This window comes from Mirounga angustirostris, unplaced genomic scaffold (assembly GCF_029215605.1).
Source record: "Mirounga angustirostris isolate CCGP_5_RB_7025 unplaced genomic scaffold, mMirAng1.0.hap1 SCAF_10, whole genome shotgun sequence".
In the NCBI taxonomy this organism is placed as follows: domain Eukaryota; kingdom Metazoa; phylum Chordata; class Mammalia; order Carnivora; family Phocidae; genus Mirounga; species Mirounga angustirostris.
Window position 1 is genome coordinate 62,119,236 of NW_026991718.1, and position 21,135 is coordinate 62,140,370.

General features: G+C 41.4%; 1 long non-coding RNA gene across 1 annotated transcript in view; it reads right to left on the bottom strand.

The window, feature by feature from the left end:
* LOC135361763 (uncharacterized) overlaps positions 1–18,676 on the bottom strand; it is a 581,261-nt gene extending 562,585 nt beyond the window's left edge. The window contains exon 1 of the long non-coding RNA XR_010405687.1: positions 18,509–18,676. This is a non-coding gene — a long non-coding RNA (uncharacterized LOC135361763). The remainder of the gene's footprint in view (positions 1–18,508) is intronic.
* Between the last annotated feature and the right edge of the window lie 2,459 nt (positions 18,677–21,135).

Below are 21,135 nucleotides of genomic sequence, written 5' to 3' on the forward strand. Positions count from 1 at the left end.
CTCCCATACTGTGTTTTATTACTAAGAATATATGGTCCAACAGCACTAAATGACAGATTCTCACTTGATTGATTTAGGCTTGCTACTTAGTAGTAATTATGGACAGAAGTCTCATTTAGTTGCATTGATCGTGTATTTAACTTAAGAATAAATTCAGAAGTTGAGATTTAAAATGCACTGTATGAATCCTTAATCCGTGAAAGGACTTAAAAGATAAGAAAGCAATTGAAAACCTACAAATGCATATGTTACCATTATGTATAACTCATATACACACTCCCAAACATCATATTAGTATGTATAAACTAAAGGATATTCTATATTTAAAGAATAAACGAAGACCATAAATACAAATCTAATGATTGTGCTTCACTGTAATTTTATGAGAAGCCTAACTAACATAAAAGTTACATACAGTGCTTTATTTATGCCACCAGGAATAGTTCTATCCATGGAAATAGTGGAAAAAATTGACCTAATATCACACTACCTAGTTATTCCTCACCCTGTGATGCCTAACTTATATTTGGCAAATAAATTTTAAGTCTGTAGTTTCAAGAAAAGTATCAGTCATGAGTTTTACCTGAACTTGAAATAGTCCTCTTTTGAGAGAGCTATAGTAACTATGAGTTTATATTTTATTTCATTTCTACCATTCCATTCCTTAGGTTCTTTATGGTGTTTTAAAAAATCCATAATATAATTCTATGAGAGTTAACATAATAGACTGTAACAGCTGTTATGGTCTATTGTGTAAATAAGTAATTACAGAATTTACAGACTATCATGTAAATATGTAATTATGGACTTTTTAAAATGTGCATTATTTACTCGATAGTCTATCGTTTACATATGTAATTATGGACTTTAAAACATGTATTATTTACTCAGTCTGTAACAGCTCCTTGGGACAGAGTTGTTCTGGCCTATCGGGTAAACATGTAATTACAGAAATTTTTTAAATATGTATTATTTATCTGATAGTGCTGCTACAGATTATCACATCCATATGTAATCACAGATTTTTTTTAAAAAAATGGTTATTATTACTTTGTATAATGTTTCCACAAGTCAACTCAGAGATTTTCGGTTCGTGGATCAGTTATCGAAAACCATGCAGTGATTCCATCGTATTCCATGTTTGCTAGTATAGTGATTTTTGCAAGTCACCTAAGTAAATTTGCAAGTTTCCCAAAGAAGTTTAAGAACTGACCCCAAAAGAAACAAGTCAGTTTGAGAGAAAGGATGCTTTTATAATAGTCTCTAGCTTAAGGTTCTAGCTTTCATTTTTCCATACTTACTGACATTACCATAGTATTTATTGTAAAAAGCCAGAACTTTTGTAACATATTTTGTTTTTTTAAAGCAGCATATCCGGCATGCATTTTACCTGTTGTCCTCTTTCATATTAAATTATGCACAACCCCTTAGGATGACAATTTAAACTACTTGCCAATTTCTGTGGTGTAAATTCTCCCACCAAAACTGATTTCAAGCTACCAGAGGAATATCACTTAACTTGGACTATCACTTCATTACCAAACCATAATTGCAGATAGGAACCTATTTTAGCATACCACTGCCTTTTAGGCCATTTCAAGTTTCAATTATTGACTTGCGGTATCTGAACCTTATCTGTAGTAGACACTGAACAAGTGAGACACAAAAGCCCAATTGCTAAAGGCTCACATCATGTATTTAAAACAGTGAGTTAATAAGAGACCCTGTAGTGACCTATTCCCTGGTTCAGAAAATGTTACAATCCTGAGTGGGTTACTCAGCACTTTGAGGATGGGAGGGCATTGTTTGGTGTGTTGAATAGGAAACCAATCTTGGGGTAAATTGAGGTGCACCTATGAAAATCAGTTTGGCAAGAATGTTCTAGAAGTGATTAAAGTATCAGATGGGTGATTGGGCTGGAGAACTTTAAGATCTATTCTAATCCTACGATGCTGTGTTTTGTGATTTAATAAATAAGTAAAGGTTAAATAGATCACCTTTCAAGAAGCCATCTGTAGTTCCACAGTTGTGTACTAGGAGATTTAATTGCCATTTTTACCTGAGTAATAAGTTGTAAGCTCAGCTGGGCAGCTCTGGAAGACCGAACCTTGAGAGGAATGTTGTAAAAATGAACTTCAGATACTGAAAATACCAAAACTAAGGATGTTACAGTGTGTCTTCTATTTTATTTTTGAGTTGTGCCTTTTATTTTAATAACAGACTTAAACATTGTTCTGCATTGAAATTTATTTTTTGGAAGATTTATTTGAGAGAGCATGCACGTGCACAAGAGGGGGGACGGGAAGAGGGAGAGCACAAGAAAAAAAATCCTCAAGCAGACTCTGTGCCCAGCTCGGAGCCAGAAGTGGGGCTCGATCCCAGGACCCTGAGATCATGACCTGAACAGAAACCAAGAGTTGGTGGCTTAACCGACTGAGCCACCCTTGCATCCCCTGAATTGACATTTAAATTTCAGTTTGCCTTACTTGGTCCAGTTTTTAAAAAATCTGATTGAATATCTATAGATAAATCCTAAAGATGGGTAGTATATCTAGTGGTTAATTATTTTAAATACCTCTACTTTCAAATTTAGGGGAGAATAAACTGGTCCCCTCATAGAGCTCAGACAGGGGATCAGCGCACATATACATGATAAATTCTCTACACAATAGGCAATCATACTGTGTGGTCAGTTTAATAAACTGCCAGAGTGAGAGGGATTTCAAGTAATTCCATACAAAGGGAATGAGCTCTTATATACATTTGTCGAAGACGCTCATGAGATTTTGTGTTGTTTCACCACTCAAAACACCCTGCGGAAGGAAGGCAGGGCCTTCCATACACACTACATTTTAGTTGTGTGGAGCCTTTATCAAGACCTGGCACCATGGGTTGCCTACCTTCAGGGAGAGATTGTGTTCCCACATGTTTAAAGCCCATGTAGCACAAAACACAAAATATACATGACATTGGAGTATCACACGGCCAACGGCTGACAAGAGCATGCCCGGAAGGGGGCAGGTGCTGCCTGCCAGGGGCTGCAATTTAATATCCTGCTATAAAGGCAATAGGAGGCTCCTGTTCATCTGAAACCTAGAACCTATAATAAAAACAGTGAACAATTCAAAATTGGCACGTTAGTCCTACTGGCTGTTTATGTGCCAGGATTTCTTTTTTTTTTTTAACCGTGCCAGAGCCTCAAACTGTGTACAGTACCCTGAAATAATTGAGCGCTTCTTATGTGCAAGGTGGAATTATGGGTAGTGAGGGATTTACTATCTAGGAAATTGTTTTCTTTGTTTTAAGGAAATAAGGGTAATACATGTCCCGATGGCTATTTAGGGAAATCCCTTATTCTGGGTTTATTAAAAGGCTGAACTACATAATTTTATATAAAGTAAGACTTGCAACAATTACCAGTCTGAGGCACAGAAATGGGAAAGGTAAGCCAGAATTTCTAAACGTTCACTTCATCCAGGTGGACCTCACTTTAAACAATAAATGCATCCCAGGAGTGAAGTGAAAAGAAAATACTTATAAATTGAATCATATTTTAAATTAACTAGGGATATGGTTACTTAAAGGAGGCTTCAGCTGGTTCTTTAGTAATGTGGATGACCGATTTGCAATTTATCAGTTTATGAAATATGAATTTTCAGATGTCAAATTTTAAAGCAGAGTACATACATACATACATACATATATTTATATGTGGGTATATATACTTACAACGATATGTCCTTATAAATATTCTAAAAGTCACACAGTTAAAATCAAAATACAGCAAAGACATTAATGTTTAGCTTGATCCATATGGATTTTCTGGGTTTAAAGGAACATATAAAATATTTGTTTGAATAAGGCTGTGTTAGAAAATGAAAACCAAAGGTTTCCAGAATTGCAGTTAGTTATCTGTGAAGTGGGAGTGCCGAGCAGTAAAACTCCGTGTCCACTTGGCTGCAACAATTAATATGGAGCTATTTTCAAGGTGGGATTATGGGCAATGGAACCTCTAGGGATGGGCTGTTTTGCCCATGCGTTAAATCCTCATTTTGTGTGAACTTAATGAAAAGATTGCAATATGTTCTGTCAATGGTTCCTAGAGCATGGAGATGTCTCTTTCTTTTTCCCCTGAGTAAATGTAGTGAGATTTGTGCTGCATTTTATGGATGGAAATGTAAAGAAAGTGTGTGCCTTTTACTTTGTTTAGAAGTCCTGAAGATAGACTTAAAATCATGTAGGGAAATGCAGTTGGTCTAAGGATGTAATATTGACTGGATGCACAATCAGTGGATTTGTAAACTTTGCTGTGTTTGGGGAAAACCTCTAACACTATAAAATATCAAGAAGAAAGAGTTGAGTTTTTCTATAGCATTTTAAATTAGGCATAGCTATTTTCAACAGAAGCTTGTTGGTCTGCTCTAAAAAAGTTTTTATTTATTATTCTAACTAATTTGAATTCACAAGTGTGGTGTGCTATAGCCAGAATAAAGACTTGCTTCGCACAGAAATGTTCAGATGCTGTAACACAGTCAAGCATATGCTTATCTTCTTTTGATAAAAGAGAGACTACTTGGGGATAGCAAATGCACAATATTGATCATAACAAAAAGCCCAGGGTAGAGTGGAAAGGAACAGAAACCAATAGGTGTACATGCCACGAGGTGCCCAGTCAGCCTTCAGGTGACCCTGGCACAGCCCGCATACCATCGGTCCATCAACGAGGAGGGTCTTGCTGGAGGTGAACTATGTGTGGACATCTGCCTGAAGCCAAAGGCCACCCAGGGGTATGCATGTAGTCAGGGTCCTCCCTTCCTTCACCCCTCCCGAGCCCATGGCTTAGACAGGACCAAATTTGTTTTTTCTCAGTATTGTTGAAAAATACCTCACCTTGGGATTCCTGGGACCACAGAATATCCAGGGTCCTAGCAAACAACTCAGAGGCTCTTCATAATTTGCACGAGCGACCCAGTTACGTCACCAGTTTCTGTCCTTATGGGGAATCCAGACTCTGAAACTTTGAAATTAAGCAGCTCTTGATTCAGTAGACCAGAGTTCGTTTTTGTTTTTAACACCATGGAATTCTTTGGGTAGAAGGAGATCTTAAAGATAAGTCAAATCCCTTCGCTTTAAGGTTGAGAAAGCTAAGGCCCAGAAAACTGACCTGATTTGGCGGACTGTTGGCCAGTGGCCCAGCCATTGATGGAGCTCCATCCCAGGAGAAAGGAAACAACACGATTAAGCTAAATGTTAGGTGCTGTACACACGTTACCTCATTTCACCCTCACAAAACCCCTAAGAGGTGCTTATCTTTATCATCCCCATTCAGAGTAAAGTAAGTGAGATTTAGAACAGTTGACTAACTTGCCCCAAATCCTATACCTTTAGGACAGTTTGCGGAAAAATCCATTCACCAAAATGGCCAATTTACCCAATGGATTTGAAGAATGGTCAAATTGCTGAATTTACCAAGAACTTATTTCTTTAAACAATTATTTTTGCAGTAATTAATATTATCCTTATAGTTAAAGTTTTAGTCAACGGTTGGTTTTTACTTTGTCTTCATGGCAACATTTGTTTGGAATTTAAATTTGTATTAGTAACTGCTATAGATCAGATTGGTGGTCCTAACTCCATGGTCGTTATAAAATCCCTTCTGGGCATTTGCACATCCTTTCTACTGCTTATAATGGTCTCTGCTTTCACCCTGCATCTTCCTGCAAACTAGGACCGAGTCAACATAGCAAAGGGACAGAAGTCATAAGCTTTCTGCATTTGATGAAATTTCTAGCAAACGGAGTTGCATGGGATGGTTCAACAGCCCAGGACAACATTTCCAAGATTTCATTTTGTTTAGTCTTAGTTTTAGCTTAGGTTTATTAGTTTGCCATAGCCATTTATGCCCCGCAGTCCCGCAGCTCATTCCTCAGCCAGACCAGCCAAATGGCTTTTCCTGTTTGTTTCACATCTCAAGCACTTTAAAAATGTTTAAACAACATGTCAAGCAATCCATTTAATTTATCTAGGAAGCACTCTGTGAATCAAAAAGGGGCAAAAAGCAATGGGCCCAATTAAATGAGTTGGATGACAGAAACTCATCCTCATGATTCATAGAAGTTCTTGAATTTAGAACAAGCACAACACTAGGAAGTGAAATAAATGAACTATAATTCCCCAAAGTCAGGGACCAATATGCTAAGAAAACATGGAGTACACTGAACTTTCAGAGCCTATCAACGAATGTAAAATGGCTGTGGCAAAAATAAAAATTAGAAGTTCAAACTAAAACTTTGAATTGGCCTCTCAAGCTGCCATGGTTACCTCACTCGGTGGCATCTGTGATAAACTTTAGAGAAGCTTCATCCAAGGAAAGTGTTGATAAATCCATGATTTGGTAAATCGGTCATTCCACGAACTTTTTGATAGGGGAACTGGATTTTGGTGAAGAAATGGTTTTTGGGGAAATAGCAATTCAAGGAATTAGTCCTTCAAAATTGTTGGGGTTTTTTGGAACACTGATATGCTTCTGATCACTGGATGATAAGGCATGGAAACCTGTCTGCTGACTCCAAAACTACCATTCTAACCTCCATAGCCTTTCCAATTAACCACATAATTGGATATAAAGTGGAAAGATTTTTTTGAAGTTCCTTAAAGCTAAAGAAATGAAATGTGGGCTGAAAATTTTAGACCCGTGAAGAAGTTCCTTTGAAAAGTATTATAATAAGTATATTAAATCAAATGGCATAGTTGAGTTCAATGCAAATCCTGTACTATAGGTCCCAGTAGTAGAATGAGAGAGTGAGAAAGCGCTTTCCCTGATACCAAGAACCTTAATTTGAGCAAGACTCAAACATTTATATTCATATCATGGGGATCTGTCTGGCCACAGTTAATTTGAGCATGTCACTTTATTCCCTGTACAGAATATCTAAAGCTTTAAGGCAGATTCAGGGAGCCTTTCTTCCTGAAACACAAACACTACACAACTCTCTCATTAACTGGAACTTTCACATCTGCACTGAAGTGAAAATAGAACCTAAAGCTCTGTCCTACTTCATGTATGTCAAATAGCACAGATTAGAGAAGGTATGTTTGACAATGGCATTTTATTCAGGCTTGAAAGGGAAAGAGTTGGACAAGTCATAAACCTGCATAACCATGCAATAAAAATAATTGCAATGGTGTTTAAAAGACACACTAAAATGAATACTTGATAAAGGCAAAATTTTGCCTGGTACTCATTTGACTTCACCCCAACTTGTCACAACCATTGAAAAGGTATGTCTCTACAACTTTAGAGCTAAAACCACTTTCGAGTCGTCTGGAGCCACAGGTGGAACTGGGAGTGCGCTTCCAGGGGTGGGGGAAGAGAGAAATAATTATTTGGTAGTATTTTCAGGTTGAAAGGGTCTAGGTCAGTTCTGTTCACAGAAATATAATGTGAGCCACATATACATCTTTGAATTTTCCAGCTACATTTAAAAAAGTGAAGAACAGGTGAAGTTATTTTTAATGTGTATCTCTTTTAACCCCCAAAGTAACCAAAATATTAGTATTTTAGCCTTATCATCAATATAAAATTCTAATGAGCTATTTTACATGATTTGTACTAAGTCTTCAAAAGTCTGGTATGAATTTTACACTTACAGCACAACTCAATTTGGACTAACTACATTTCAAGCACTCAATAGCCACACGTGACTGGTAATTACTGTCCTGGACAGCATGGGTCTAAATCCACAGTCTCATTTGAAAAGGGAAGGTGCTTTGAAGATACTGGAATTGGGCGATTCCGTCTGGATTGTGGTTTGTTTATTGTTGACTCTGAACGTTAGACTGCTGGAGGCTATAGACCAAAAGAGCACAATTACAAGACCCCTGAACTCTGGGCTATAATGCGTACCCCCCACTAATGTGCAATTCATATCGCCAAGTTGTAAAATGTTTGGGCTGTCCCCTGGTTTTCTACATATCTTCCTTTATATCTAAAGCCAAGTAGATAAGAAATAAAGGAACCCTCTCCTCTTCGCTGTACCCCAACTCTGGTCATCCTTAGTACTCTACTGTCCATCCACTGGATGCTCAAGAACTGCCATTCCTGAGTGTGGTTATTTGCCTTACATTTTGACACACAGGCTAGAGGTGTCTCTACTCCGACCCTCTGTGTAGGCAGCTCTCCTCATGACGCCCCGTGAACAGTACTGCTGCATCCCGACACCTCCACCACCTGTCTGACCCCTGATTGCTGTGTGGAGCCAACTTTGCTTTCACTGGCCCTTAAAACCCCCGAAGACCATCCTGGACTACCTCAAAGACCCAGACCCAATGTTCTTTCACCATGTTCCCATGGCAAACATTGTGAGCTCTTTTTTTTTTTTTTTTAAAGATTTTATTTATTTATTCATGAGAGACAGAGAGAGAGAGAGAGGCAGAGGGAGAAGCAGGCTCCCAAGGAGCAGGGAGCCCGATGCGGGACTCGATCCCAGGACCCTGGGATCCTGACCTGAGCCGAAGGCAGACGCTTAACCAGCTGAGCCACCCAGGCGCCCACATTGTGAGCTCTTAAGCCACAGTATCTCCACTGTGGCTCCTACCCCAGTGTTACCACATCTGCTTGTTGTCCCTCTCTTTGCTCCAACTAGTTGGTGACAAAAAGGGATCTCCTTTACCTTTGTAGTTACACTGCCCAGTACAGCACAGATGCTCAATAAACAATGAAATCTCGAACAGTGTATAGAAAATATAATCAAGGTCATTTATTCAAAGAATAACCTATTTAAAAGTATACGTCTGGGGCGCCTGGGTGGCTCAGTTGGTTAAGTGACTGCCTTCGGCTCAGGTCATGATCCTAGAGTCCCAGGATCGAGTCCCGCATCGGGCTCCCTGCTCAGCAGGGAGTCTGCTTCTCCCTCTGACCCTCCCCCCTCTCATGTGCTCTCTCTCTCATTCTCTCTCTCTCTCAAATAAATAAAAAAAAAAGTATATACATCTGACATATTTTAGAGCAAAAATGAATGTAAAGTGTGACAGTTGCCTTTAAGCTCCAGGTGTTGCACTTGATGTTGAGGCTACATGATACTGTGGCCTCTCAGAGATGGCAGTGAAGTGATGGTGAAGATGAAGGCTTCTCAAAGCCCCCACCTAGGGTCAGTACCAAGCGGCTGGGAAAGTTAGTATAAAAGCAGACTCTGCAGGCGCCTGGGTGGCTCAGTCGTTAAGCGTCTGCCTTCAGCTCAGGCTATGATCCCAGGGTCCTGGAATCGAGCCCCGCACCGGGCTCCCTGCTCGGCAGGGAGTCTGCTTCTCCCTCTACCCTTCCCCCCTGCTCATGATCTCTCACTCTCTCTCAAATAAATAAATAAAACCTTATAAAAAAAAAAAGCAGACTCTGATTCTGGTGGTCAGGGATATGGCCTCAGATTCTGCATTCCTACCAAACTCCCCAGTGCCACTTCTCATCCAAGGATCCCACTTCAAGTAGGAAAGGACTATGGCCTAGGAGTCAGGAGACCTGAAGTTTAACTCTGACTCCTATAATGTGGATGGGAGTCATTACTCTCAATACTGCCAGATCTGCTTGCTCAACTCTTAAATTGCCTGGGAGAAGAGAGGAGATGATTTCTGTGATCAATAAACTCTGCAATCTGCAATATCCTTAGTCTGGTCAGCCTGCAGGAGATGATAGGGACTACAGCAGTGATTCTCAGTTGGGGCTGCTCCTGAGAATCAGCTGGGGCTACTTTCAGAATGCTGATGCCCAGAATGCCACCCAAATCTATCACCTTGGAATCTCTGCAGGCAGGGGCCAGGCATCCGTATTTTTTAAACTCCCAGGACTGAGAACCACTAAAGTGCTACTAGCAGTCTGTGTTGATTATTAACTCAATTGATTGGTGTTAATGAGGTCAGAGATAAGCAGATGATGCTCCCCTGCCAGATAACTTCATTCTATTCCGTTGGCGGTACTTCCACGCCATTGTTGGTGCAAATACTAAACACTAAAAAGGCAACACCAAACACAGGCCTTGATGTGTGTAATTGTGCACAGAAGTAAAGCCCTACCGATACCATAAAGAATCATCAGCCAAACTTCCTAACTTTCGCAGTCACCCCCTTGACTCACGAGATCAAAATGAAAACGGGATTTTTTTCCAATGGGAAAAGAGTAAAACCAGCCTCCAAGAAGCCACTGGATATTTTTACCTTGCTAGTGCAGTCCTGTCCGATGTTCTTTTTAAATTAGTTTTTAAATTTGAAATTTTTATTTAATTTAATTAATTTATTTTTAAATTATTTGACAGAGAGAGACAGCAAGAGAGGGAACACAAGCAGGGGGAGTGGGAGAGGGAGAAGCAGGCCTCCCGCTGAGCAGGGAGCCCCATGCGGGACTCGATCCCAGGACCCCGGGATCATGACCTGAGCTGAAGGCAGACGCTTAACGACTGAGCCACTCAGGCGCCCCTAAATTTGAAAATTTTAAATGAAAAACACTTTAAAACCATACTTTGTCAGTTAAAAAAAAAATCCTTTCTAATTCTCATCACATCTTTTTGGGCTAGGTTAAGAGAGAAACATCCAAACTTCTAGCCTCTACTTTTAAGATATCTTAGTTTCAAACTTGTTGGTGTCTTTATTTACTTTTTTTTTAAATTGGCTGAAGTAAGAAAGAAAAAAAAGAATTAGACTCTTTTATTCAACTCAAGTAATGAGTTGCTTTGTAGCACAGCAGTAGACTTCGTCACTAAAATACTGATTTTTCCCCCTTTAATTAGTTTTTGCTTTGGTCAAAATATGCTGTTCATGATTTTCAAAAAAAAAAAAAAAGATTGTTTAACAAATTTATCAACAAATAGCTAAAGAGTACACATGACAACCAAAACATTCTCTGATTTGCGAGGCAAAAATATATGATGTCCTGTTATCTTCAAAGGCCTGAGAACCTGTCTGAGGAGATTAAACTCACATTCTATGAAAAAGATAGCTAAAATTATGAACAACAACAACAAAAAATAAAAGCAAAACAGGAGATTTAAAGTGTTCAGAGAGATCCCTCACTTCCAGCTGGGATGGGCTATTGCAAGGCTAAACAGAGACAGGAAAGATTTTACCTGAACCTTGAAGGATGAGCAGAGATTAGATCATTAGTCCAGAAAAAGAAAATCTGTGACCAAGAGCATGAAGAAAGGAAAGCATAAGATGGGCTTAAAAATAGTAGTGAGACAAGTAAAGAGATTAATGAGACAAGAGTGTTTGACCTGGATCAGGTGAAAAGTTCCACATCATCCAGGCTTAGATTGAAAGGGTTAAGGACTACGTACTAAGCAAAAACATAGTTAGGCAAATTGGATTAGTTCTTCTGTTCTCCAGCAACAGGGTAAAGCTAATAAAGGTAAATTGGTGTACGAGTTGACAAAGGTAAGGTGATAAGGGGCCATGATGAATGTACCTAAAGGCTAGACTAGGGATTTTTATTTTTAGATTTTCCTCTAGGTAATGGGAAATTGACAAAGACTTTTGTCTGTTTGCTTGCTTACTTGTCTGTTTTAAATAACGCAGTAAAAGTCATGTTTTCAGGAAGACAAACTTTGAAACCATATACAGCACGACTTGTAGTGGAACAGAACTTGAGCTGGAAGAATGGATTAGTAGAGCAATGCAGAGAAGCTGATCTGAATTGTAGCAATAGAAAGGGAGGTATCAGAGAAATTATGGAGGAATGATAAAAAGTAGGACTTGCTGACGAATAAACCTGAGAGGTGCCTGGTGCTCCACACATAAACTCCCAACACTCACTCCTTCACGCCGAAGCCTGCTTGCTGTGACTACATGTGATCTCCGCTTGAGGTCTTCAGCCTGGTTGAGAGGAGTTGCATGGCCCACGTGAAGGACCAGCCGGAGTGCCAGAGAGCAGAGAGACAATACTCCTAGAAACAGCCTAAACCAATAGAATGGGATGTGATGGATAAATGCTACAGATTCCTCACCCCTCTACTGGAATAATTCTTCATTCTACACTGTCCCTCAGAGGGCCCCAGTGCGATTAAACTTGAGTTCCCTGGTAGCAGTGTGTGTGATGATGCGCCATTTTTTGTCTTTCTTTGACTCCTTATCTCCTTTTCCCACTCCCTCATCAGCATTTCTTGGTATCACTCGCTAATACACTTGTGGCACTCGTATCCCTGTCTTGGTGTTGCTTGCAGAGGAACCTAAATTAACAGTTAAGAAGAAAGTAGCCTTAAAAATTAGGCAGAATGATGCCCCCCTCCCAAAGATGTTCACGTCCTAATCCCAAGAATCTGTGAATGTGATACCTTCTGTGGCAAAGGGAACTTTGCAAATGTCCACGAAATAGGGACTAGCCAGATGTGCCCAATCCAATCACATGGATTCTTACAAGCAGAGAACTGTTCCCAACTGCGGTTAGAGAAGTGACAATGGAAGGGGGCGCCTGGGTGGCTCAGTCCTTGAGCGTCTGCCTTCGGCTCAGGTCATGATCCCAGGGTCCTGGGATCGAGCTCTGCATCGGGCTCCCTGCTCGGCGGGAGGCCCGCTTCTCCCTCCCCCACTCCCCCCTGCTTGTGTTCCCTCTCTCGCTGTGTCTCTCTCTGTCAAACAAATAAAATCTTAAAAAAAAAAAAAAAGTGACAATGGAAGAACAGTCAGAAAGATGCAACATTGCTGGCTTTGAAGATGGAGAAAGGGAGCCATGAGCCAAGGAATGTGAGTGGCCCATAGAAACTGGAAAAGGCAAGGAAATGGATTTTCCCCCAGAGCCCTTAGAAAGGAATGCAACTCTCCAGACACCTTGAGTGTAGCCCAGTGAGACCCATGTCAGAGCTTCAACCTATAGAACTGTAAGATAATAAATCTGAGTCATCCTAAGCAATGAAGTTGATCGTAAGTTTTAGTAACGGCAATAGAAAATTTACACATTATTTTTAAGTTACAGGCTACTGAAATTTTGAGGTAGTCCTAAAAAGTGAAATAAAACAGAAGACATTGACTTTTTTAAGAGATGCTGGTTTGAATGTTCATTACGTTGAGTTCTGTGTGTGTTCTTGATCGTATGATATTCTTAGATATTCACAGAGCCTCTTTCTTCGACTAATCATGAGAAGGGGAAAGATGTTTGATATTTGTTGTGTTTTGTTTTAGCCAGGAAGTTATTGTCACTTAGTTCTATTAAATTGTACTTGATGCCTTCGAGAAGATATAATTTTCAAAATGTGTCGGTAATGGGGAAATGCTGGAAATTGATAACAAAATACCATTGCCAAACACACTCTTTCCAGTGCTCAGTTTCACCTGGGCTATATTTAGAAGCCTTCATTTGGAAAGGATGCGTTCCGTGACAAATGTGTTATATGAGTATATTCTTTGAATTTAAAAATGTCATTGAGTTGAGGCAACACACACACAAGGGCTCGAAATATGAATTTTGACACATTAATTCAGAGCAACTTAAAGTAGCTTCCAGCGCATTGTTCAAAATACGTCATCCTGGACACACAGTTTTATTTGTGCCTGTAGTTCTTGCTTTCAAATGCCACACCACTGGAAGATTATGAATGTTTCACTATATTCTAATCCTGTAGTTTCATTGGGTTACTCCATTTTTAGCAGCCCCTGCCTTTTCCCACTCTGTCTGTCCCATCTCTGCAGCCACATCCAATCCTCACCCCACCCCATAAAACATGTGCAATAGGGACACGATTGAATATTAAAAAAACTCTAAGCCGCTGGTGTGCTGGGTTTGGCAAGAGAGTTGCGTCTGCTGCCTCTATACAGAGTTCTGGGGTGATCCCCACACCTCCACCTAACCTCCTTCACATAAAGCCTACCTACTTTCTGATTCATCTTCTGCCTGGTTCTGGCTTGTACGCTGGTACTCATGGAGCTCAGTGGTGACCCAGGCTGGGGCCTCGGTGGCTCAGCCGAGTTCCTCCAGCCTCTTACCCTGACAAGATTTTGCTTCCACTAGCTCTTCTGCTAACTGGCACAGAGCTTAGCTTTCTGGTATGTGCATCTGGAAGCCCAGCGATGATGGGCACTGCTGCTTCTTTGAGGCCCTGCCTTTCCTTGATGCAGATTCCACTGATTTGGGTTAGACTTGCTTTGTGGCCTTGGTTGTTTACACTGCTGCATCCTCTGAGGTGAGTAGATGTGAAAATGGGGAAAGGATCCTTTCTGCTGCCCCACGTTGTTTTCCACAGCCTCTGACTCATGACGCGCGCACCACAACCCCCCCCCCCCCCCCGCCCCGGCTCCAAGCACAGAGCATACCTCCAAGCCACCTTAATTAAATTAAACTCTTAGCGTTTTTTTTAAAGCCTTATCTATCTGCAGACTGTCAAAGCCACATGTTTTGCTTTTACTTCCCCCTTGCTCACAATATACCATTCATAATAAAAATAAGCTCTTGCCAAACAAATTTTAAATAACTCACTTTATATATATACATTACAAGGATAAAGCCAATCATCTTTTTACCTATTATAGAAACAGTTCAGTCACTTCAGTGACAGGATAGGACAATAAATGTTGCTGCTCTCTCTGGTGGGCAATGTAGTCCAGTGTCTCAGAGAGGGATCTGCTTAGAGCACATCCTCTAACTGCAGATATGACACCAAATGCACAGCACCCCCGCCCCAAAAAAAGAAAACAAATTCCTCTAAATACCAAGATAATTTGTAGAAGGGCTATATGGTTACAAAAGCATTTTGGCAGGGCTTAAGAAAATGAAATCAGGGAGAAAGCAAGTGCAAAAGACATTGAATTTCAAGTAAGAACGGGCACAAACACTTTAAAGCCAAAAATAATCTGTGTACCCTGGAGCTTGGGGACCGACCGTCTGCCTCAGCAGATCACAATCCTATAGCCATGTGTCCCCAAACGACTAAAAAAGATGATTCAAGAGGATTACCTATTGGTACAGGCTTTTAATGCTGACAAATGTGGTGAGTTTTATAGACAGGTGCCCTCCACGGCTTTTATTTGCAATGGAGTTTTTAATGTAGTTAATGCTATTTTAATTCCATTTCTACTAAGATCCTATTTTCTCAGAGACTTGGGCTTGCAAACCAAGGATTTACCAACCATAGTACCTTTCAGGAATGTCATTCTGAGCCATTCTTGTTGGAAATTATCTGCGACGGTATTTTCCACCCTCTTCTTCCTTCTTTGCCCTTCCACAATCTTGCCTTTGATTCCTAACCCCTGATCAATTCTACCCACCCGAAGGTCATCAATGATCTCCTCTTTTCCAAATTCAGTGGACTCTCTATTCAGGGGACCAATGCTTTGATTTTGAAACTATCAGGCTTCCTTGAACCCTTTTTAGCCTTGATTTTAGAGATATAAAAGAAATATCCTCATTCTCCTATTTTTAGCTGTAGAATAATTCTTGGGTTTAAGTACATTTTTGTTTTTGATTTCATTTTAATAAATGTTTACCAATTATTCAATCCAAAAACCTCTACCAGAAAGTACTGCTTCTTTTGTGACATAGCTGACAGAAGAACACCGAGTTTTGAACGAAGTTCCACATGAAAGAAATAATCTATACAACTCCTAATCTGGCATAGGATTAGGAGTATAAACTGCAAGCATCTTAAGCAGTTTTCCCAGCATTCTTGACATACTGATTACCAAACAGTGAGATTAATCATAGATGATACCCATTCTATCAGGATTCCAGCTACCTTGGAATGTTCTAGAAATTTCAGGAAGGTCAAGGAAGAAGAAACACACCGGGGATTTAATAATGCAAATTTTAGACTGATTTCTAACATATACTGATCACAGATGTGTGCCTCATTGGGGCCTAATATTCACATTTTCTGGTAGGCAAAGTCTAGGCTTGGACTGCCTACAAGAGCTATTCCTAGCCTGCAAGTTATGAAAATCATCACTGGAAGTCTAAATATCATGTGTTAAATTTGACCGTCACTCAAATGCACACAGAAGAATAAAAGGGTCAGGGTGCTAGCTACTAATGAGAAGGATGTTGATTTTACATCTGTAATGTGTATATTTATATGTACTTTTCCATTTGGCATCTCTCTTGGAGATAGTGTTTCTAATTGGATATTTTTGTGTATGTTGCAAAATAATCAGATAACATTTTGCATCCCCAAATCATATACAGTTATGGTATTGAATTTTCTTTTCTCTATAAAAGGGTTTATTTAACCTCTTTAGTTAAAAATAATTTAAGGCCATGATGAATATTGATTAACCTTGGGAACCAAAGAGTAAACATAAAAACAATTCCGTACTCTAAGTTCAGGTTTAACAATGTGCTAATAGCCCATAATGAAGATAGCAGCCATCAGTTAATCAACCCATTAAGTTGGGATCAGAAGTGTCAACTCAAGTGCAATCTACTAATTTACTGACCCTTAATGGGTCAGCAAGATCTATAACCCAAAGACTGATCTTTCTGCTTCTGTTAAAGTCACTTTGGAGGCCAATTCACTTCTTTCCATGATTATGATCTCTGACCTGGTATGGGCAGGAAGTCAACATAAAATCCATTTATGAGAATGTGCTTGGGGTTACTGAGTAATGGAATCGGAAGCTAACTAGTGAGTTAAGTGACCGGGTAGAAGCTCTTTATGGAAGCACCAACTTTGTTTTTCTAATGTCCACAAAAGTGTACAATCTTAAGTGAGAACTTCTGACTCCAGTAAGTTCTAGGTTCTTGAGTTAGCTAAGTCTTTCCACCCACTCTCCTTCCTCTATTGATCTGAGTGAATTTCAGTTTTTTGAAATGTCAACAGGTTAAAAAGAACTGAGTAGCAAGATGGCAAGTTATAGGGCTATGCCTACCCCAAAATTGCAAAGTAAGTATTGCTTTATTAAGGATGTGTAGTGGGTTGGATAGAAAGTTGCTTTAGTGATCAACAAGCAAAAAATGGATATCATTTGGCTAATCCTCATACATAAGCATCAGTTACCTAGTGTGCTACTTTTAAGGGGGAGGAGAGAAAAGGTAGAACGCCTTCCTCTACTTGGGCCTTTGAGAGGGTATAACAAAAATTATGAATAAAAAATTCATTCACTTGAATTGTATCTGTATAGAAAAGATAGAATAATTGCTATGATAAAACAAGAGGTTTTTTGTTGTTTTTTTTTTAAACATCAGCATTTTCCTTCTCAGGTAATAAAGCGATTTATTTTACTACAAATTACAATGTCCATTAGCAACCTGTCAGGCGTATGATGTCAGAGACTCAACAGGATGTGTGCAAGAGATGCAACTGGGCTTGGTTCTGATGCCCTGGTCCCCAGCCAAGCCTGTGCCTCGGCTGCTTAATTAAATGCTACCAACTCCAGTCCTGCTCTGACAGTGTCTGGCTGTGGCGTTCCCCCCAACAGGACACAAACATAAAATATGAGGTATTAACTGAGAATTCTGAAAAGGGGAAGCAAGAAAAAAAGAAAACTACTAAATGCACTAAACATTTTTTTAAAAAGTTTTATTGAAAGAAAAACTGAGATTAACTTGAAGACCTAAAGATTTGTTTTTCGCTCTACAAAGGAAATGTGTCAGTTGCATGCCAATTATGCTCAAAGGATTCCCGCAAGGGAAACCATCTTTCCTGGGAGAATAGAGAGCTTCCTCTGTTGTTGGTGACATTGCCCCCCCACCCCATTTGTTGCCTTTGTTTTCCTCCCCTGTCATTAGCCAACCTCCCAGTACCGCCGTGCCAACCTTAGCACAAAGACACTCTAAAAGCCTCTGTAGGAGGGAGAGAGTTCCATCCTACGGGAAAAAAGTGAACCCTGGGGCCAAAAAGATGAGGAAAGATTTAGCCTTTGGAAAAGCTCTCACAGACGTGGGTGGCTTTGGCAAGTTCAAGTTCAGCCTTTAGACATGACCTCTTGCACAGGTTCTCAACCTTAAGGCCGGCCAGAGAGAAGCAAGGAGGGGAGGTGGACAGGAAGGAGAGAGAGAAAGGTCGCGGGGATGGAGGGCAGGAAAGAGAGGGCGTACGAGGAGGAGGCTGCGAAGGAGGCCGCTAGACCCCGAGGACCGAAGGCCGTGGCCCTTCCCGGGGCTCCGTCTCTCAGTAACCATCCCCGCCCTCCGCACGGGCCCAGCCCGCCGGGTCACTGCCCCGCCCCACCTCCCGGGCTGCGGCGCGCTCCGCCGGGCCCTAGAACCGGAGGCGCCAGGGAGCACGCCCAGGGTCACCAGCTGGGCTGACCCGCCAGGCGACAGCCACATGGAGGGGGTCCCGCTCTCCTCGCCGCTCCGCTGCCCCCACCCCTTCCCCACGGCTGCAGTAGCAGCACAAGCAGCAGCAGCAAAGGAACAGAGCCGCAGCGTCACCGAAATCCGCACGGAGCCCAGCTGCGCCGGGGGCAGGGGGAGGGGGCTGGGGCGACTGCAGGGGGAGTGGCGGGGGCGGGGGGCGCCGGGGGGCCGGCGGGGGCGGGGGGGCGGCGCGCGCGGCGCGCGCGGCGGCCGCGCCCCGGGCCCGCGGCCGGCGTCACTTACCCGGCCAGGGCGCGGGGGCAGCTCGGCCGACTCCTCGGGGGCCGCGGCGGCTCGGGGCCGGCGGTCCGCGCAGCCCGGGCGCTGCCAAATGTAAACAATCCGCCATGATGTCTTTGTTTAGCTAATTGAACCTGCCGCCGTCTGGAGTCCCAGGCGCTCCCTCTCTCCCTTCGCTCCCCTTCCCCCCCTTGCGCTCTCCTTTATTTATTTATTTGTCTTCCCCCCCGCTCCTCAGTCTTTCCCTCTTTCTTTGGTCTTAGTAGCTGCTTTTAATGGAAGTCGAGGCAGTTGGGTAGTTGGTGCAGGGAGTGCGGTGGTGGTTTTTATAAATACAGGTAAAATAATACCCAAATCTCGGGCTGAGGTGCAATTTCTGAAAGAGGAGGAGGGTGTTTCTCTCTTTCCCTCCCTCTCCTTTCCGGCAACCCCCCACTTATTAGATTCTCCGTGGAAAGTGCCAGACAAATGTGGCGCAACTTCTCAGTCACCTTTCCTTTCCGCCCAACTCTCTCGTACCCAAGTTCGCAGGCGGATTTTGGACCCTGCAGAAGCGCTAGGTTCTTGGTTTACTTTGAAAACCTCAAGTACAAGTGACGTCCGACTGCCTAAAGGCGTGCAGAATAGTCTCCACCACCCCAGGGGAGGAATAATCATAATACAGAGTGCCCATCGGGGAGGATGACCTATTGGCGTCGATTCACCTTCTTTAAGAAAACAGGAGTATTACAGACACACACACACGCATCCCAGAAGAGTAGGGCATTTCAGCCTCTCCTTTGAGTAAATTAGTGGTACTTACTGTTGCACAAATATTTGGGGGCGGGGTGGTGGTGTAGACTCGGGACATATATATGGGCTTTAAAAGTTGTAGGAAATATTTAGGTCCTGGCGGGAAGGAAGGCTCAGCACCCCTTTCCTATGTGTTTCTGTGGGTAGAAATCCATTCGATCACGAGTTTTCACTGTAGTTAATGCAAGCATCATTTAAGTTCTGTTCTAGGTGGATTTATGATGAGACTCAGTGTAATCCAAGACAGAAAAAGTCTAGGGTTATGGCTTCATTTATTTAAAAAACTACTTCAGTTTCACTTCTATTTATAACCACCATATGGATGGCACCAAAAATGATTCAATATTTTAATTCATAAAGAGGATTGAAAGGCATCTACATCTTGCAGTGAAACTGTCTCTTAAGTTATCATCAGAATTAATCTCATTAAAAGAAGTTATGGCCTTACCTGTGCTTATTCTGTGTGGGGAGAGCACTATTGAATAAAAAAGTAATATCATCCTTAGAAGTCTGGACAACTGTTTACAGGTCACATAATATATTGATTATACGTGTAAAAGGACCACCTGATCCAATTGAAGAGAACTAAACTAACGAGTATTTGCACTATAGGCCAGTCACTGTGGTGTTTTTTACCACTAGGTCAATGAATAACTAGGAGTTCAAGCATTCTGATTATATATAAAGAGAAAAGAGAAAGGAATTGTATTGCCAAGCAATGGGAATGACCTCCATCAAACCCCCTATTTACACATGGCTTTAGTCTGTTCCCTCACAAAAGTTCAACAGAAGTTATGATCATATGTTTTTTCATACACATGTTATTCCTCTCTCTACCATGCTAAATTTTATACCTTTTTCCAAGTTCTAAATTAAACTTGATCTTATGAAACCCACCTTCATATTTACCCTCTCCCGATGATGGTGCCTTCTCTTGACATCAGATATGACACTTCTGGGTGGCAGAACTGTGTGATCAAGGCCTTTGAATAGGGGACTTGGGTACTAAGTACATGGAAGAATCTTTTTTTAATTGTTGCACAAAAATTAGACTTAAGGAACCATAGTTTCACTTTTAAAAGTCAGCTGAAAAAAAAAACAAATGTTTTGCATTGAGAGAGAGCATGCGAATGTGCCAGCAGGAGGAGGGGCCGAGGGAGAATCTCAGGCAGACTACCCGCTGAGCACAGAGCCCAAAGTAGGGCTCCATCTCATGACTCTGAGATCATGACCTGAACTGAAATCAAGAATTGGATGCTTATCTGGCTGAGCCATCCAGGTGCCCTGTTTTGCATTAATTTATTTAAAGACCTGGCCTGCTTATATAGAATTGCTGATCCATATTGACATTAATTTTTTCTAATACAGTTGAATTTTGTATATTTGCACCATTTTCCTGTCTTCTGATTCATTTCATGGGCTGCTTGCCATCAACTGAGGTTTGCTTTGGAAGTTGGAGGGAGATGGTCAAGTAGAGCTGCTCTTGAGTCCGTTCCAAATTCTCATCTCTCTCCTTAACCAGATGTATTAGAAAAACTCTGTCTTCTACCTGGGTGTCTCCTTCACTCTCACAAGGCTACCACACTCTGAACACTTTACTTCTGACACTTCTTGGGGTTTTCCCATACCAAGCAATTCTTCCATGACACCAGCTGGGTGTTCTAAAATTTAACTCAATTGTGACACTGTCTACCGGGAGATAGCATCAGATCCCACAGGTTGAGGGTTCCATGGCATGAGACTGCCTCTACCCCATTTCAGACGCCCATCACAAGTAGTAGGTCCCCTGGTTCCCACAGTTTCCCTCTGACTTGGCTACAAATTGGAGGTTCCCATGA